General features: G+C 33.6%; 1 non-coding gene across 1 annotated transcript; it reads right to left on the bottom strand.

Annotated features, from left to right (window-relative positions):
* Nucleotides 1-7,187: 7,187 nt before the first annotated feature.
* Nucleotides 7,188-7,294, bottom strand: LOC148763077 (small nucleolar RNA R71). Its single transcript, XR_016026060.1, has one exon. It is a non-coding gene; the product is annotated as a small nucleolar RNA R71 (small nucleolar RNA).
* Between the last annotated feature and the right edge of the window lie 13,921 nt (nt 7,295-21,215).

The raw sequence follows: 21,215 nt of genomic DNA, 5'->3' as shown, positions 1-21,215 counted from the left end.
TGGCATTTGCATTAACAAAATGTTTCTTATCTTGAGGACAATAGAAGTAGCAACTTCTTGTTCCTTTGGACACCCTACAAACAAGCACACCTCAGTCTTTGGTTCCATCTTTGTGGACTCAGGCTTTAAACATGTGCAAGACACCCCCAAGTTCACAGATGGCATACAAATGATTTATACCCTGTCCATAGCTCCTTAGGTGTTTTAAGCACAACCTTAGATGGAGCAAAATTAAGCAAGTACTTAGCAGTTTGCATAAAATATGCCCATAACAAGATTGAAAGGTTAGCAAAAGACATCATTGATCTAACCAATTCTAAAAGAGTCTTATCTCTTCTTTCAGCTACACCACATGTTAAGGTGCTCTTGGTGTTGACAAATTAGAAATTATCCCATTTTCAATGCGATATTGCTGAAATTCATCTAATAAATACTCACCACCCCGATCTGATCGAAGTTATTTCAATGGCTTGCCTAGTTGCTTTTCAACTTCACCTTTGAATTCTTGGAACTTTTCAAAGGATTCACATTTTATATGCACTAAATACACAGAGCCATATCTTGAGTAGTCATCAATAAAAGTTATGAATTATTCATAACGTCCTTTAGCTTGTACGTTCATTGGTCCACACACATCTTTGTGCACCAAGTCTAGAACATTTGGCATTTTGTTTCCTTTTTCCTTGAAGGGCCCTTTGGTCATTTTTGCTTCAATACAAGACTCACATACTAGTAAATGGCCCACAACCATGTTTGGTAAAGTATCATCCTTTATAAGCCTATTAAGTTTATTTTGATTGATATGACCTAAACACAGATGCTAAAGATAATTTTGATTTATGCTCAATTCTTTTACTCTTTCAATTTTAAATCGTATTGTTTCTACATCATTTGCAGAATAAGTCATAGGCTCAATGAAATAAAGATTATATCTTACAATCCCAACACAAATAAAATCCTTATTCGAATAAATAGTAAGTGTCTTATTAAAATAAACTAAATATCCAGACTTTATTAAACAAAAGACATAATCAAATTTCTATAAGTCTCTAGAATGTAATAAACATCTTCCAAAACTAAGCTACGACCATAAGAAAATTGCAGAATAATGGTTCCCACTTCTAATGTTGAAATGAATGTGTCATTTTCCATCCTCACCATAAACTGCCCTTTACTCAATTTTCTTCTTTGTTGAAACCCTCGTAAAGAATTACAAACATGGTTAGTGGCTCCAACATCTACTATCCAAGTATCTATAGAATCAACCACTAAACAAGCTTCTAACATATTTAGAAAACCCATACCTTGTTTACTCTTCTAGATTTCTTCAAGTTAAACCTTGCAGTTTTGCTTCCAATGTCCTTCACGCCACTACAGAAACATTTTCCTTTAGTGTTGTCTTTTAAAGTGGTCTTTTTTCTATGGGCTTTTTCTTTGCTCCCACTAAGCCCTTAGTAGTCTTTTTATTTCCAACTGTCTTCTTTTTATCCTTGGGTTTCGGCTTAGAAATGGAAACTACTTGTGTTTCAAGCTTCTTTTTCTAATCAAGAACCTCTTCTACATTTTGGAAATCATTCATTAGCCCACTTAGGGTGTACCCTTAGTGTGCAGTTCATAATCCAATTTGAACTGTGAAAATGACGAATTCAAGCTATGAACGATCATTGGTATTTGCGTTTCCACATCTATCTCAACCCCATATAGTTCTATCTCATTAAGACAAGAGATCACTTTTAGCATGTAATCTCTAACTGGCTTCTCAAGTTTTTGCTTAATGTCCTTAAAAGCATTTATTGCTTTCACCTTAGCAGACCTTGTTTTTGTACCAAACATCTCATGTAGGTGCAACATTATGTCAGCAGCAGTACCCATGCCTTCATCTGATTTTGCAATATATTGTTCATAGAGGCCAGTATATAGCATTTAGCTAGCTCATTTGCATCATGCCACTTCTAATGATATTCAATAACCTCTAAAGTTGATTGGGGAGTTAGTGCTTCAGTCTCATGGTCAGAAAGAACCCATGTGATCTCGTTATAATTAAGGATGATATCAAGGTTTCTTTTCTGTTCAGTATAATTATCACCATTCCGAGTGCATTTGTTTAGCAAAATTGAAAGTAGATTCATATTTGTGATACATATATGTTTCTGAAAATACATTTGAAATTATGTAAGCATACTAGTTATTCATGGACTTTGAACATTTCATGATGCATGTATGCAAGATGACAATATATAAAACCCTATAAATTATATTATTAGTTCGACATTCATTTACCTTTCTGTAATAAATTAACCTACTGTGGGCCTTAAGAATTTACTACCAAGCAAATTGAGACTCTCCCACTTAACTATGTTACCCAATATCTTCATACTTAACATGGTTAAGGAGCTCCTTCATTTGGTCCATGAAGTTTACTAGCAAAGCTACTATACATAGGTTAATAGTAAATTCATGTTAAGTGTAACAACCATTGTTTCATTCTTTTAATCTCCTTACTTAGTGAGCCTCTATGGGAGGTCTCACTTCATAATCCACCTAAAAAGATTTATCCTTTCAGAGACCCAGTTCGTCATGATCTGGATTCATGTCCATCTATAAGGAGTGACATGTTTCACATACCAATGGGCCAACACGGAGATCGTGGACTCTAGGATTACTAGCAACCTCTCCCACTGAATATTTTTTAAACTTAGGGTTTTGATTGACTTTTTGTTAGATTTTCTAGACGCATATTTAGAATACCCTAAGTCAAATTATGCGTTGGTTATGTTTCCAACTAAACGCTTTTAGTATATAACTAAGTCCATATTACCATCTTGTCTAGATGTGATTTATTTTCCTATATTTATTATATATCTCATAGCATAAAACTCTTTTTAAACTAAAATACATAATGTATGCATGGCAATCCTTAAGAGGTTGGCACATTTTCTAGATGACTTGTTTCCAAGCATGCAAATAATATCTTAAATTATTCATATATACATATAAATATATATAATAATAAGCCACATTAATGTTAATCCTAGAAAAAGTTAAAATAAACAATTACAAGTTATAATTCTCTTTAATCTTGCTTGCTTCTGCTACTTGCTAGGATTACATTCATTTGGTACTCTTTTTGAATTTTTTCACTATTTAAAATCCCTAATTTTAATTTTAATTTTAACCCAATTTGAGAAAATAATTTTATTTTATCCAATTAATTAGTCTCATTAATTAATACCAAAATAAAATAATTTTCAATCCAAGGCTAAAATAAATTAATTTTCCAAAAATAAAAAAAATAAATCTTAGAAAATTTTTAAGAATATATTTTTTTTAAGAAAAAAATTTTATTTATCATTAAAAAAATTTGGAAGGGGCCTATCACAACCAATTGGCTGTTGCCCAATAGCCCAAGGGTGGGTTGCACACATGCAACAACATGTGATGCTGCACCTAGCAACAGCTTGTGCTACTACCCAATAGCACACCCCACCCCTCTTTCCTTTTTTTTAATCAAAAAAATATTTTAGTAGAAGAAAAATATGTATATATATTTATAAAAATAGAATTTTAATGTAAAAAAACTATTTTTCTTAAAAAAAAATTGATACAAGAAAAACTTCTTTTTCTTAAAAAAAATAGTAATAGCCATAAAAAGAATATAGAGACCAAACATTACCTAATTACTTTTTTCTTTTGGCTTTCATCTTCTTTCTCCATGGATGCACCAAATACATCAAGTAATATTAAAATTGCATGGCTTTTCCTAGTTACATAAATCTGAGGAAAAATAAAATAAATCAAGAAGGAAACATGGCAATGATAGGCCACCCTTCTTGTTACATAACTAAAAGAAAAAAGGTTACATGTAAAATTTTCTAGAACAATTAATGTGGCAAAAACTTTGAATTATGCATCATAATATACAACCATGCATTGATCAAATTAAGATAGTTAAATACATGCAAAGCTACCAACTATGCATAATAGATATAGGAAACTAAACTTGCAATAATCCTTGCTCTGATACCAATTGATGGAGTTGGATCTAAGTGAATTGATGTGATTGTGTAAAGCATGGATTTCAAAAAATTTCTTTTATAAAGGAGGCGAGCAATCCAATTACACAATCAGAAAAACACATCACTTTTATTGCAAGAAACATAATCACATCTTAAAAATAAGAATCTATTAAGTAAGATAACACGTACCTTTTATTTTGATATTCTTATTTTTGGACACCACCACACCAATGATTGATTTCTCGGCCAAATAAGTTTACCACTTATTCTTCAAGAATACTTTCAACTTGAACCTTGAGTGGACAAGGTGTGGAATGTTAGACTACAAGATGGTAACCGATTTTGTCTATCTTTTCTTCCTAAAAATTAATGGTTGTTTTTCTTTTAAGAAATAAACTAAGAATGGGATAGTGGAAGAGAGATATGGCAAAGTTAGGAGGAGGAGGAGAGAAGTGATGGCTGAAACTTTTTCAAAAAAGATACGTATATGTTTCTCTTTCAATCTTTTCTCTTTTTATTATAACTCTTATCTCATAGGTTTAATCAAAATCAAGTACCTTTAAATCAATCTTGACCATCCATTTAGAGTTATGAAAGCATCAAACATACTCCATAATTATCAAAATTAAAGAATAAATAATTTAATTCTTTAATTATCACCAATCTTCTTGAAATCACTAGAAGTGATGTTAATGCTATGAACTCCACTGTTTGGATATATGTTCCCAGATGTTCATCTCGATTATAATCCCAACAAACGAAGTCTAGATCAACACTTTATGATGATCATGTCCATGGTTTATCAAAGATTATAAAGAGATAAAACACGAGTCCACCATTTATTAGGATTTCGGTTCTACTATAAGAAAACGCATAAGTGTAAGATCAAGATTTAAGTAACGATTAAACTTAAATTTGATTCTCACATGATTCCAATTCATGTTACAGTGTCATTACTCAAAGTCAACAATTTCAATGATTTGAGAATTATCATTCCTTGAAGTAAATCACATTTGTTTCCTTGGAAGTAATCGGGACACTACACCCTTAACATAATAAAGTAACCAACTTTATTACATGGCTATGAATAACTTTTAGATTAAATTAAAATGAATGTCCCCTATGTATAACTCTTCATACAAATGTATTTTAATATCTTAATAGAATCATGGTACCTTGATAATTAGATAATGAATACCTACTTAAAACAAACTCTTCGTCTTATTATCAAAATGTACTTTCATTAAATGAAATTAAACATGAAAATATACTTGCTTTCTAGGGCACTATATTCTAAAATTCCTAACATGGATTATTGCAGTTTCCACACAAGGTAGCATAAGGAAATGAAGAACGTGACCTTGGAGAAAGGAGGGTGCGAAGCCCTTGAATGCCAAGATCCCACACATGGAGCAGAGAAGGGAGTACCGTGCCACTGGTGAAGATTGAAGCTACCATACTTTCACCCGAGAGCAAGGAGTCATGATGCACAAGGGGGAAGGCCATGGTGGCTAGTCATGGTTCCAAAAATCTGTCTTCTTAAGATTTTTAAAAGTAAGGATTTTGAAGAGTATTTAAAGGGTATTTTCTAAAGGTTTCAAAGGGGAGATAGTGAATAGATATTCTAGAGAAAAAAAAGCCAAACAAACAGTAATAAAGTAAGAGAATTCAAAAAAGATTAGAGATTCAAAAGCTTCAATTCTTAGTTTCTCTCTCTACTTTTGTTTTTCCCTCACTTCCTTTGACTTGAATTTATGGTTAATTTTCTTTGAATGATGTTTTCAGTTAATATTATGAACTAATTACTTTTTCGAGCATTATGATTGAACTCAACTTGTAATTTGAATTCTTTATTTATCTTTTGCTTATTTTCAATGGAATATGAGTTGTTTATTCCAATTTTGTGTTTAATGCTTCTAATTGCTTGATCACCAATTAGATTGATTTGGATATCTAAATATAACTTGACAAAGGGAGTTTAGATTAGGGCATGAATGGAATAACGTGTGTTCAAATTCATTTTGTTGATTAGGTGATTTGATTTACATATAGGATAGACATATACCTATGTGTTACATGTAGCCAAGATTAGAGCACAAACTTAATGAATCTGTCTTCAATTGAATTTACATAGACGTATAGTAAATTAATTGAGAGAGATATTTTTATGAGCACCTCAATAGAGACTTATAAATAACTTGGGATTCTAGGTTAGCAACTTAATCCATTGAAGTAAGTTTAGAGAGAGAAAGAGGATTCAGATAAAGTGTTAGAGCTATCATAGTCCTAGGCTTTTAATCAATTGTTTTTCTAGTGAATTTTGTCATTCAACTATTAGTTTTAGTTTGTTAGTTAAATTTTGCATTTAATTAATCTTTTAATTTTGATTACTTGTATAAAATTAATTTGGTATAGTTTTAGTACTTAGCTTAAGTTGGTCCAATTCCCTGTAAGATTCAACACTCTATTTACTTCTATATTACTTGTTGCAATACGTATACTTGAATGAAATAAAATTAAATAACAAGTTTTTGGCATTATTGTCAGGGAATTGTTTCATACTTTTTGCTAATATTAATACCAAGCAAGCTAGTCTTACTTCAAGCTTTGTTTATCTTAAATTTAGTTATATTTAGTCATTGAATGTGAAAATTAAGAAGTTTGGAGATTTTACCTTTTGAACCAGAAATCAAAAAGACTTTTCAAAGACTTCGGAGAGAAAATTTACAAACTTCAACTCACATGGAACCAATGGCTGAACAACAAGGAGATCAGCAAATTCAAGGGCAATTAATGGAAGATAATTAATCTTTAAGAGATTATGTTGTTCCGTTAGTGCAAGGTCTTCACTTGAGCATTCGAAGGCTGACTATCCAAGCTAACAACTTTGAAATAAAGTTGGCGATCATCCAAATTATCTAGACTTCAATCTAGTTTGGGGGTCTACCTAATGATGATCCACATGCTCACATTTTAAATTTTCTGGAGATTTATGACACCTTCAAGCATAGTGGAGTTACTAATGATGCTATCAGACTACAACTCCTCCCTTTCTCATTACGAGACAAGGTGAAAGTTTGGTTGAACTTGCTTCCTACAGGCTCCATTCTGGCTTAGGATGATCCTGCTCAGAAGTTCTTAGCAAAATTCTGTCCTTCGACCAAGATAGTGAAGAGGAGGAATGATATTACTTCTTTCATGCAACTTGACTCTGAATCGTTGTATGAGGCTTGGGAAAGATACAAGGATTTGCTTCGGCGTTGCCTTCATTATGGTTTACCAAAATGACTTCAAGTACAAACATTTTATAATGGTTTGAATGGTCATATTTAGACTACTATTGATGTTATCATTGGGAGAGCTCATATGGCTAATTCTATTGATGAAGCATAAGGTTTATTGGAAGAAATATCATCTAATAATTATTAATGGGCATCTGAGAAAGCAATGCTTAGAAGAGTAGCTAGTGTTCATGAGTTGGATGTTATCATGCATTTACAAAGAGCCTTTTCACAAGCTCAAGCATAACCCTTACACTTGTTTTTTCAAGGATCAAGTAGAACCTATCACTTGCTTTGTCAAAGATCAAGCAGAACCTATACAACTACCATTTCAAGGGTCAAGGTATAACGACTTTTAAGCTCTTTACCTTTTCAAGAATAAGGTATAACCTTTACAAGAGATTATAATGATGAGAGTAATGCTCAAGGAGTTTGTCTCTAAGTAGGCAGAATACAATAATCAACACAAGATCGAGAGAATCTTGAAGGCTTGTTGAAGGAGTAAAAGTTTAGCTCAACAATTAACAAAGGATGAGAACACTAAGCTTGAAGAGTAAGAATGAGGAATTTTCTCTTAAAGGATTCACTCTTACTTAGGATTTCTTCTCAATGTGCACTTTCAACTCATAAAGGAGTTTCAACCTTCCTTTTATACTTAGAGACCTTAAATTAGTCGTTGGGCTTTTGAATTTCAAAATTCTAGCCATTGTCTTTGTCTTTTTTTGGCTTGTCTAAAGAGATGTTCCAATACTTGCAATCTGAGTCTTGATACTTTAAGTTCCTTTCTTGTTGATGGCTTGATACTTTAGATGCCTTTCTCAATACTTTTATCTTCCACGCACAATTCAGAGACATTTTAGTTTGCTTTTTGGAATTTACCTCATGAGATGTTATCTGGATACTCTTGCAAATTATTCTCAATACTCTTGCAAATTGATTTTGATATTGATTTACTAGGCCATTTTGAATTTTGAATCTAAAGTTCTAGTCTTGATACTGATATAATGTTCCTTGATACTTAGGCACTTCCTCTTTGTTGCTCACTCTTTGAAGGTGTTGTTTGGATATTAATGATCTTCTTTCTTAATACATTTTAACTTCTTCTCTGGAATTTGAAGTTTGAAAGCAAGGTATCAAAATTTTGAAAGTGCGTCTCGATACACAAATCCTTTCGTTCTAGAATTCTTCATTGCTGAGAAGATGTCTTAATACTTGATGCTCTTGTTCTTGATACTTCAATAATTTTTCTCTGAAAATATAACTCTTCTTGAGTGGAGTGTCGATACCATTCAAAGTTGTCTCAATACTCTTTCTTCCTTTGGCTATTTCCTAAGGCATACACAAACAAACCAATCTCGATGCTTTCTCTCAAGGTCTCAATACTTTAGGTTTATTTTAGCTTTTTAACAAATAATGAACTTAAGTACTTGTAATGATCCGTTCCTTGATCGCTACTGGTGTCCGAGTCTTGCCAGAGAACCTGCCAAGTCCCGAACAAGCCTTATTTGAAACTCTTGTTAATGCATTATATTCATTCCACTAGTTTATGTAATCTCTTTGAATCGTATAACTCTTTGTAATATACTTAAAACGAAAAGCTAGACAATTCAATTAAACTTTTACTCCACATTATTATATAAATACATAGAGTTCAAAATCTCCAAATTTACATTTACATTAAGACTAGTGTCTATTTACAACGAAATATATTATGAACGGCTTGACCTCTAGCAATGGAGCAAATCAGAATAAAATGCTATGAGATGCCTTTATCTATCCAGGGTGGACAATAAGTGTCGATGAATGCATGTTAGGTTGATCACTTATCTGTAAAAGGGGAGATAAAGGGATGAGTCTCACAAACTCAATGATCATTGGCTCCATGAGTAGGGCGTAGATGGGAAACAAGCTTAAAGCAAATAATTTGAAGGATAAAACCAAAGTATAAAATGATAACCTTATAAAACCAAATAACAAATTATTGGTCCCGATAATATGTGCTAGAGGGGGGTGAATACATAATTTGGCTCTTAACAATGTTGGAAAATAATTTTCAGAACTTATGAAAATAAAAATAGAGTATAAGATGCACAGCAATTTAGAGTGGTTCAGTCCAAGACCTACATCCACTACCTTGATTATCCAACCAAGGATTTTTCCACAAATTCACTAAACATCGATGAAATTCACAAGCTTTCACCAAGCTTTACAATGGCTTTTCGCAGGCACAGCCAAAACTTTTTACACTAGTTTTTCACAGGCTCAACTAAAACCCAAAGTGGTTTCCCAAGGCTCAACCACAACCTTCAACAATCAAGCTATCCCAAGCTTGAACAACCCCTTAGAGTGACTCCCTCACTCTAAGAATACAAGAGAAGTAGTAAAAAAAGGTACCTATGATCATTGGCTAATCTGAGTGGTATAAGATTGAGTGCTAAATACAAATGCAAAGAGTAGGCGTTTAAGTGCAGACAAATGTAGTGAAGCTTTTATGGTTTTTCAACTTCTATAGCTCAAATCTCTTTCAAGGCTTCTAAAAAACTTGTTTCTAATTATTGGAAGACCCTTTTATGCTTGGAGATGCAACTCTGATGGCAGTTTGACAGTTTATGGCCGTTGGAAATAGTTGAAGATGAGTTCTAGCTGTTAATCTGTCTTGTAGTGCTCTGGTTCAAATTACAGACAGAGAGCTCTTAGTCGACTGACTTAGTCGACTAAATTGGTTCCATTTCTGGTTGCAGATTCTGGCAGATAGTCGACTGACTTGGTAGACTAAGTTGATTCTGTTTCTCAAACTCTTTAGCCCACCATTCCTCTAATTTTAAACTTGGTCAATGAACATTCTTCCTTGTTTCACTAATAAGCTTCCTCCTTGTTAGATAGTTACATCTTGTTGTTTTTATTCCTCTTTTTCTTTTGATATACTCTTTGAGGAGTTAAATGATTAATTTCTTATATTAATTTTCCTGCACACTCAAGTAAAGATATTAGACACAAATGAATGGAAATGTTTTATTATCATCAAAAACTAATGGAGCCAACAATCTCCCCCTTTTTTATGATGACAAAACATTCCTTGATTAACAGCATGGTGTCTTTTAACTCTTTTTAGTTTTCTACAGAAAATGAGGATTGCTCCCCTTAAGTATGTGCATATTTTGCTTACTTTATTCCATCAAATTTTATTTTTGTCATATAGAAAGTGACATTGTACATATATGCAGCAATATAGAGTGATTTGCAGCAAGTAAGTATTAGCAGATCATCATTAAACTTTCAGCAGTAGGTGTTGACAGATTTTCATAAACGTTTTAGCAACTGTCAACAGTTTATTGATTTCAGATTTTGTCTACATCATTCATGTTTCAATTGATATACTATGCACCCTATCTATATCTATTTACAAACAGAAATCATTCATAATGGCATAACAAAAATCATTTATCAGCATCAGTATTAGCATAGCATCAGCAGATTTTGTTCATGACAGTAAAAATACCAAGATAACAAAATATCAGCAGGCTTCAATTTGTAGCAGTTAAACAACATAGACATTTCAGCATCAACTTTTCACACACAACTATATAAACAACAGAATTAAACTTAAGCGTTCAAGTGCCACCATGGCACAAATAGCAGTTAATTAAAAAGTATTCTGAAATTGCCCCTAGACAATTTTGCTTCTTATTTCCTATTTTTCTAAGTTCCTGCCCCTGATTCTGCTTCTTGGTTCCTCCACCCTAACAAATTTTTTTTTTTTAATTCTTGCACTTATTATACTCCCCATTTTTGTCAGCATCAAAGAAAGGGGCTTCTACTCATCTGATGTGTCAGAGGGTGAGGATTCAGTGCCATAGAAAGGGTTAAGAGGAAAAGGAGAGGGCTCTCGGAGAGGTGATGACTTTCTAGGGGAAGACTCTGGTGAGGACTTGTTTGAGACAAGGATTGGATTCTGAGGAGAAGAGGTTGAAACTAGTCTAGATTTCTCTACCAACCTAAAAGACTTTCTGTCACGACCCGAAACCTCCCTCGGGCCCAAGACAACTGTCGCAACGTCCCGATTGACACTCATTACCCGAAATACCAATCGGAACCCTGCAAGGCTTACGTATTAGTTTCTTGCCTTTCCTGTGAGCAATCGTTGTTAAACATTTCGTTTTAAACAATTACCAGTCGTTTTCAGCTCAAGTAAATCAAAAGACAAAAATTATTTTATTTTAATTTTTTTTTAAAGACTTATAGACAAATATTACTATTCAAAATATTGATTAAAATATAGCATTTTTATAAAAAAATAATATTTATAGAAACACGTGTAAGTAATCTTTTGTAACGTGGAAGTAAAATAAATTCATACATACAATGATTTACAAAGTTATAATGTACAATAATAATTACAATGTCAAGTGGCCCGTAAATACACCAAGTGTTGGTGATAGTAATCTATTGTCTGTGAGATAAGGAGGTCAACTGGAATCCTCAACAAAATCGGGTATCTACAAGCTACCACAGGCCTGAAATATTTGGAAAAGAGGTGGGTGAGATTTTGTAATCCCAATGAGTAAACAGACATTATTATAAATATCTAAAGGCGAGTAAAATGGAGGCAAGTTTAAACAACAAATCACAAACCATTTCCTAAGGTTTTCAATTTATTTCTTAAATCATAAAATATTTGTAATTTACCAAAACAATTGTTAAGGCTTATGACTTTTATTAGAAATAGGTCTCAAGCTAAAAACTAGTCCTCAAGGATACCTTGGCCGAGGCATCTAACCGAGTCCGCCAAGGTTGTTAAGATATTTACATGTTAAACACATGTTAGTTTAAAACAAGCCATTCCTTGGCATTGGCCGAGTTACACATTCACGTGGGGGTTCGACGTGAAGTGAGCTCTAACACTACCTCGGGAGTTACCCTCCTCGCCTCTACGACTGGAGTAACTATGCAACCGAGTTTGTCGTACCCCTCTAATAGGCAGTCCACGGAAACCCATCACTACAGTGACTAAACCCATCAATTTTAATAAAATTTTGACAATATAACGTGGCTTTTATTTATTTATCCAGCCTGCATAGTAAAAGACAGCTTACATAAATTCCCAATGCAATTATAAAATATAGCTACATATACTCATATATCATAAGCCATTCATAGGAAAATATATTTTTCAAGACAATTTACAGCCTCCAATTACTCAATTTCATGATCAAAAGTTTCTTATTTCATATAATCAACACAATATATTTATTTGTCACATTTATTTCTAAAATATCAAAAGTCCCATTTTAATCTCATTTTCGTTTCATAAAATACATAAAGAGCATTTAAAAATAAACTCTAGATAATTTACAATAATAATAGGTTTACTCACAGTTTGTATAAATTAAATGCTTTCTAGGTGCCCCAATCATTGTTCGTCGGGTACGACTTCCTTGCCTTTACCCAAAGGCTCTCCTCCTAGACACTTTGCAAAAATTACACAATTCACCACATTGATGCTAAATCACTATATAATTGACTTAAATCCTATACTAATGCTCGGTATGAAATGCAATAGCCTAAAACGGCTTAAAAGCGGTATTAACCTATTTTTGGCACTTTACCCAATAAATTGCTAACGCGCTTCATTTTAGCTCTAAATTGTCCCATTTTCTCTCCAACATTTCTAACCATTAAATATAAGCCAATAACCCTCTAAAATTACCAAAATCAGCTCACTTTCCTCCTTGGAAAATTCGATCAAAAATGGGACATTAACTCGGTTAATTTTCCACTTTGTTTTTCTATCACATTTAACCATTTTTCATCATTTTCTCTTCATTTCTCTTAGAATAAAATTCAGTTCATCATCATTGTACATCACTGAATATTCGACCAAGGGTGGGTATTGTGAGAATTTCATGTTTTCTTGCCCTATTTGATTTCTATACACATTTAACTAACTAAAACTACCAATTTAACTAAGAATCAAAACATAAAAATTTCAAAATCCTTCCCCTTGAAATTCAGCCAGCCCTTGGTATCACTTTTTGATCTCTCTCCTCAAGCATGCTAAATGGAAACAAGGGCATAGGAAAGGTAGAAATCAAGCTAAAGTCGAAAAATCTTACCGTTAGAGGCGTAAACGGACAAAAAACGTGAATTCCCCTTTGAATTTTCTAGTTTTCCTTTTGTTTTTCTCTTTTCTTCCTTTCCTCTCTATTTTCTCTCTTATTTTCTCCTTATGGCCGACCATCACCTGATGTGGGGTTTAAATGAGCTGATTTTCCTTTAAAATAATATTAAATCATTAAAAAGTGCCATGTATCACTTTTCCATTGGCCCGTTTTTAAAATTTCATCCTTTAAACTTCAAATTTTTTCACCACTTAAAATACCATAGTTATTCATACCAAAAATAAATAAATCCTATGATTTTGACAAGTTTTGGGTGGTGAAAATTATGGTTTTACCCCGGTGTGACAAAATTACCGTTTTGCCCCTATGTTCCAAAAATTACCGAAATTGAATTTTTTCACTTCCTATCATTAAATTATACTCCAAATAGTTAATCTTGATCAAAATTTTCACTCCATGATCAAATTATTATTTTAAGTGGCAAAATGATGATTTTACCCCTAAACATCAAAATTTTAAATTTTTTCCCAAATGAACCCTCAAACTCCAAACAATCATTTTTAGTCATTCCTGGACTATAAAATATTAAATTTTATCCTACGATTCCTATTTGAACTAGTTCGAGGTTAAATCAACTCAAGTGTACCGTTAGGTACAATACCGGGTTTCGTCTATTCTTAGGGGCTTTCCTAGCGTAATAACATGCTACTCAGTGCATGTATGTCATGACATGTGTTTATAGGGTCGGGTTTTACACTTTCTTCTTTTGAGAAAATCTGTCTTGGTTGGCATAGTCTTCGTGTCTTTAATTGGTGGTTTTGCCTCAATTGGTGGTGTTGTAGTGGCTTTGCTTTTTCTGCTTTTGCCTTTACTCTAGTAGCTAATGGAGGTTTCTTTCCTTTTCCTACATCTTAACCATCCTTTTGAGTTTTTGTCCTGGCAGTGTCTTTTTTAGCTTGTCCCTCCTTAACCATTTGGTGGAAGATATCCATGATGGAAACTTCCTCTGAATTTGGAGGAGAAGCTTGCTGTTTCTTTGTCCCTGAATCAACTATTTCTGTCCTTTGTTCTGAATCATTTTTGCTTTGAGGTTCAAAAGAAGATGTCTTGGCTAGCTGATCAACCCTTTGAGGAGAGTCTTCAATTTGCAAAACAAGACTGGCAGATTTGTAGGTGGAACCTTCAGCTTGAAAGCCATAACTTTCAACATGAGGAGTAGATTTTTCTGTTGGCTAAACTAAACCTTCAGCACCTTGCTGTGCTGGTGCAGTGCTAGATGTTGCAAAGTTGTCTACAGCCACAAGTTCAGATAGAATGCTTTCCTTCTCCTTCAGCTTGTTTTCCAACTCAGTGATTTTCTCTTCAATTTTTGTATCTTTTTTCCTTGGTCAGTCAGCTTTCCATCAATCTTCATGAGCAAATTAAAAATTACTTCATTTGAGAATTTGGAAAGGGCTTATTCAGGTTGAGCAGGTAGGCTGTGTTCTTTTCTTGGACTAGTCTTAGGGGTCTTAATGAATCTTTCCCCATCAAGTATGTACCCCATTTTAACCAAGCTCCCATAATAAATAGCTTGATCTCTGGTTTTTTCTAGGTCCATATCATACCTCTTTGCCCATATCCCCTTTTTCTGCACAAGGAATGTAATTACATTCCCATACAGCAGATTAACCTTATCAAGTCTGTAGGCACTTCACATTTTTTTAATCATAAATCTTCCCAGATTCAGAGATACCTTGTTGAAGGTATGCTCCATCAGCCAAAGGTCTTGGAGGCTAATGTAGCTAAGGCTTCCACTTCTACCTTGAATGTTGGTTGTTGTAAAATAGTGTAAAATCCTAATCTGAGGACTGATTATCAGACCTGAATTGCTTTTTGAAGAATATTGTTCTTTCCTTCCAGTGATGATCTCCTACAATGAGGATGGATCATATTTTTCAGGGAGCTTATACTCTCCTTCTTTGCATTCTATTTCCAACAAGTTTCCTAAATCTTCAGCAGTTACAACAAATTCTTTTCCATTCAGATAAACATTCAAACCATCTTCATCATAATCATCAGAATCTATTAATTCCTTTCCTTTCAAAGCAATACCAGAATAGAATTCTTTAACCAAACTTGGACTGTAAGACCTATTCTTAAAGGTGTTGTACCTTTTTAGTTTCAGTTCATCAAAGTACTTAGATAAACCAGTCTGGATTTCTATATTTTCCTTAAAACTCTTCCAATCAACAAATTTTTGACAGGAGACTGGTGCATTCTCGATATTTTTGAACCTATATTCATGCAACTTATTCCTAAACTTCGAAGAAGAAAAACTGGTACCTTTGTGGAGTGAGGGTTCTGTTTCTTTCTTTTTGTCAGTTTTCTACTTCTTTTATCTTAGTTTTTTGGATATTTCTTTGACTGAAGCAGGCATGATTTTTTGTTTCTTCTTCAGACTTTCTGTTCCTATTCGTTCCTCCATTAGCCTTTTCCCTTTCTTCGTTTCTGATATCTCTTTACTTTGAGATTTTCTAGCCATTTTGGTTCCAAAAATTTCTGAGGGTTTCAGTAGGTTTCAGAGGCAAATAGGAAGGTTTAGGTTTTTGTTTTTAGAGCAACGGATTTCATGGGAGAGGAAATAAGAGGTAGTCAGTAGTTATTACTCAGAAAAAACTGCTCACCTTCCCTTAAGTACTGCCCTACTTTTATTTCTTCATAATTTTAAATTTCCCTCTAAAATTTTTGGTTATTTATCTTTGGCAGTATTTCTTCATTCTTTTTGCACCCGATAAACCCAAATTTTTACCACATTTTACTCTTATTTCTCTAAATTGACTGAGTCTTAGTATTTAATGTTGTCAGACCACTCTTAGTTGACTAAGATTTCCTTGGTCGACTAAATGCACTTTGTTTTCTATTTGAGAGCCAAAGGTTTTCCTATAATTCCTTCATACTAATCATCCCTAAATTTCTTCTAATCTCACAGAATTTATCTTCATTCAGAGGTTTGGTAAAAACGTCTGCTAATTGATGTAAAGTGTTCACAAATTCTATCTTAATATCATTTTTCACTACATGGTCTCTAATAAAATGGTGTCTTATTTCAATGTGCTTTGTCCTAGAGTGCTGCACAGGGTTTCTTGATATATTGATTGCACTTGTGTTATCACAGTATATTGGTTCATTATGCATAGTTATTCCATAATCTTTTAATTGTTGCTTGATCCAAAGGATTTGTGCACAGCAATTACCTAATGATACATACTCTACTTCGGCTGTTGACAAAGCTACTGAATTTTGCTTCTTGCTGGACCAAGACACAAGCATGCTTCCTAAAAATTGGCATGTTCCACTAGTGCTTCTCCTATCAGTTCTGCTGCTAGCAAAGTCAGCATCTGAATATCCAACTAAGCTAAGAGTTGAGTCTCTAGAGTTCCATATTCTTAGTCCTTGAGTGTCTATGAGGTATCTAAAAATTCTCTTAACAGCTGTTAGGTATGTTTCTTTAGGCTGTTACTGAAATCTAGCACATAAGCACACACTAAACTGAATATCTGGTCTAATTGTTGTTAAGTATAAAAGAAAGCCGATCATACCTCTATAGAGCTTTTGATCTACATCCTTACCTTTTTCCATCTAAGTCGAGTTTCGTGGATGGACTTATTGGTGTGGAAATTGATTTCAGCTTCAGCATGTCGAATTTCTTGAGCATATCATGAGTGTATCTTTCTTGGTTGATGAAGATTCCTTCCTCACTTTGTTTGATTTGAAGACCAAGGAAGTATCTCAACTCTCCCATCATGCTCATCTCAAGTTCACCCTACATTTCCTTAGCAAAGTTCTTGCATAAAGCCTCATTAGTTGCACCAAATACAATGCCATCCACATATATTTGTACAACAATTAAATCATTTAGATATCTCTTAATAAACAATGTAGTATCAATGCTACCTCTATCATACCCTTTCTCAACTAGAAATTTTGAAAGCCTCTCATACCAAGCTCTAGGAGTTTGTTTCAATCCATACAAGGCTTTATGAAGTTTGAAAACATAATCAGATTTTCCAAAGTCTTCAAAACCAGATGGTTGTTCTACATATACTTCTTCTTGAATTAATCCATTTAAGAATGCACTTTTTACATCCATTTGGAACAATTTAAAATTCATGAAACATGCAAAAGCTAGCAACAACCTTATGGCTTCAATCCTAGCAACGGGAGTAAAGGTTTCATCATAATCTATTCCTTCTTCTTGGTTGTGTCCTTTAGCTACAAGCCTAGCTTTATTTTTAGCTACATTTCCTTGCTCATCTACCTTATTTCTGAATACCCATTTTGTACCAACAATAGGGTGATTTGAAGGTCTAGGTACCAATGACCATACACGACTCCTTACAAACTGATCAAGTTCTTCTTGCATGGCCATTATCCAACTTTCCTCTTTTTTAGCTTCTTCAAAGTTTTTAGGTTCAATTTGAGATATAAAAGCTGAAAACTCACAAGTTTCTCTTGTTGCTTTTCTAGTTCTAACTCCTTGTGAAATATCACCTATTATTTGGTCTTGTGGGTGGTCTCTTACAAACCTCCAACTCCTTGGAAGATCATCATGCTGATTTTCTGCTCTTTGCAGATTTTCTAGAGGTGGAGTTTCATTTTCTCTTCTAGGTGAGCTTTCTTCATTATTTTTGTTGTTCTCTAAGCTCATTTCCTCCATTTGTTTTTCTAGGATTTCTACATCGTCATCATCATCATGAACTTCTTTTTGTAAAGCATTTGACTCATCAAAAACTACATGAACTGATTCTTCAACAGCTAAAGTCCTTTTGTTAAAAACCCTATAGGCCTTTCAATTTAATTCATATCCTAAAAATATTGCTTCATCACTCTTTGCATCAAACTTCCCTAGGGGCTGTTTTCCATTGTTCAATACAAAGCATTTACAGCCAAAACTCCTAAGGTGAGAAATATTTGGCTTCCTACCTTTATAAAGTTTGTATGGTGTCTTTGAAATCAAGGGTCTTATTAAGACTCTATTAAGAATATAAGCTGCTGTATTTACTGCCTCAGCCCAAAGATATTTAGGTAGGTTGTTCTCACATAACATAGTCCTAGCCATTTCTTTTAGGGTTCGATTTTTTCTCTCTACAACTCCATTTTGCTGGGGTATTCTAGGTGCAGAAAAATTGTGATCCAACCCCTTTTCATTGCAAAACTTTTCAAACTCATTATTTTCAAATTCTCCTCCATGATCACTCCTTATGCTAACTATAGCTAGTCCTTTTTCATTTTCTACTTTCTTCCAATGACTTAAGAATGCTTGTAGAGCATCATTCTCATGAGTAAGAAAATACACCCAAGTATATCTAGAATAGTCATCAACTATTACAAAACCATAAGATTTTCCTCCTAAGCTAGTTGTGCTTATTGGACCAAATAGATCAATGTGTAACAATTCAAGAGGTCTAGATGTTGACACTATCTTATTAGTCTTAAAAGATGTTCTAACTTGTTTTCCTAGTTGGCAAGCATCACATATCCTATTATTTTCAAATTTTAAATCTAGTAGCCCAACCACTAGATTCTTTCTAATCAATTTTGACATAGTATGCAAACTTACATGTTCTAATCTTCTATGCCATAACCAGCTATCATTTTCAGCATTTGCAATAAGGCGTACTTCACTATTTACTTCAAGATCTTCAAGAAAAATTACATACATATTCTTCAATCTATTTCCTATAAATGAGATTTTATTTGTACTCATATATATCACTTCACACTTAGTTGAATCAAAACATACTTTAAATCCTTTATCACATAGTTGACTAATACTTAGCAAATTATGTTTTAAGCCTTTAACCAACAACACATGACTGATTTGAGTTTGGGAATTTTTACCAACCGTACCTATACCATGGATTCTACTTTTTAAATCATCTCCAAAGGATACGGTTCCTCCCTTTCTCTTATCTAGTTGAGCAAACAGTATTTCATGTCCTGTCACGTGCCGTGAACAGCCACTGTCCAAGTACCAAGGCTATTTCCTCTTGAGTTGAGCTCTTGAACATCTCTCCTTTAAGTCCAGCTCAACCTACAAAACAGAATTTCAGTTTTTCTTTATAGGTACCTATACTTTGATGGATCCTTGAGTGTTAGTTGCAACATAGGATCCCTTAGGAACCCAAATTTTCTTAACTTTTTGCACTTTTCTTTTCTTAAAACAATCATATTATAAATGACCATGTTTACCACAATTATGACATCTAGGTAATGCTTTAGCTGAATTTTTATTGTGGTATACATCTCTTTTTGAAGATTCATTTTTTAAACATTTAAGAGCTGTGTTTTCGTCAAGAATTATTTGCAAAGCTTCAGACTTGTTTTCCAGCTCTTGTTTTAAAACCTCAAAGTGTCACGACCCAAATTTCGGGTCATGACCGGTGCATGGGTCCAATGGACGTAATCCACTAAACCCAAGCAAGCCTATTATTTATCTTACTTATGATTCTATTTATTATCACTAAGTCCTATTTCATGACTTTGAATCAAAATAGTGATATACATTGCCAACTCGTACTGGCATTACTCTTTTAAAATTTACATTAAATTCATCTATACATAACAAAATAATACTCGACTTCCAGCGGAGTGACTCGGATGAATATACAGCTACCGAATGCCGAGACACCTACCAAAAGATGGACACAGGTCTACAAGGACACCTCGTCCTAATTATCGGCTGCCTCGTGATCTGAAAACATGAATTTGAAAATGGTGAGTATAAACCTAGTGAGTGAACAAGGAAGGGAACAAGCAACAATTAGGGAAAATTTAAAATCATGATGCAGTTGTTTCAAAATAATGCAATTTAGTTCATTCCTATTTAAAACCCCTCCAAACCCCAGAGTTTTTCGCTACAACGAGCATGAATTTTGCTGCAGTGAAAACAGAGCAACAAGAGAACCATTTTTCCTCACTCAACAAAAAACCATCTTGCTAAACTAATAAAATCAACCTAAAATTCATGAAAATTTTCAAAGTACAATGTGTCAACTTTCACGTACATTACAACCATAAATCATTGTCCATCAATTTGCTATATCACACATATTTACATATGTATATATATATATATATATATATATATATATATATATATGTATATACCCATCATCATCATCTCACCAACCCATTATCATCATCACCAGCTCATCATCATCATCACCAACTCATGCGCACTCCCTACTCGCACATGGCTGGGTCATCACCGAGTTATACGCACTCCCTACTTGCACATAACCGGGTCATCCTCGGCTTATGTGCACTCCCTACTCGCACATAGTCGAGTCAACATAATTACACAACATTATATTCAAGGATATATGTATATCAACATAATGCAACCACATAGAAATCCATAATAACCACATTTCATAACATAAACTTTTTCTCAAACGCTTGTTCCCAAGGCATTCATTTTCATGAAAAAAAATTTCATAAAATCATTCAAACACTTTGTTCAAAACAGTCATATTCCCAAAATAATTTTGATAGGCAGTCCACTCACAGGTGTTGAAAATTCGAATTCCGGGTGAACTCAAACTAATAGTCCTCAAGCGCAATTCCTTTGCCTTTTCCGGACGTCTCACCACCTTGACAAATAACAAAGTCGAGGAATTTACTATATTGTCCCTAAATTGATATAAATTAATTTAAATTACTAATGTTTGATATGTAAATGCAAAAATACGTCCGATTACCGTTTAATCACGGTATCGATTAAATTCGACCGATCACCCGATTAATCGACGATT

The sequence above is a fragment of the Theobroma cacao genome, chromosome 4 (assembly GCF_053813885.1).
Source record: "Theobroma cacao isolate CCN51 chromosome 4, ASM5381388v1, whole genome shotgun sequence".
NCBI classification, from domain to species: domain Eukaryota; kingdom Viridiplantae; phylum Streptophyta; class Magnoliopsida; order Malvales; family Malvaceae; genus Theobroma; species Theobroma cacao.
The sequence above is the reverse complement of the archived record's forward strand: the minus strand, read 5'-3'. Positions and strand labels throughout refer to the sequence as shown.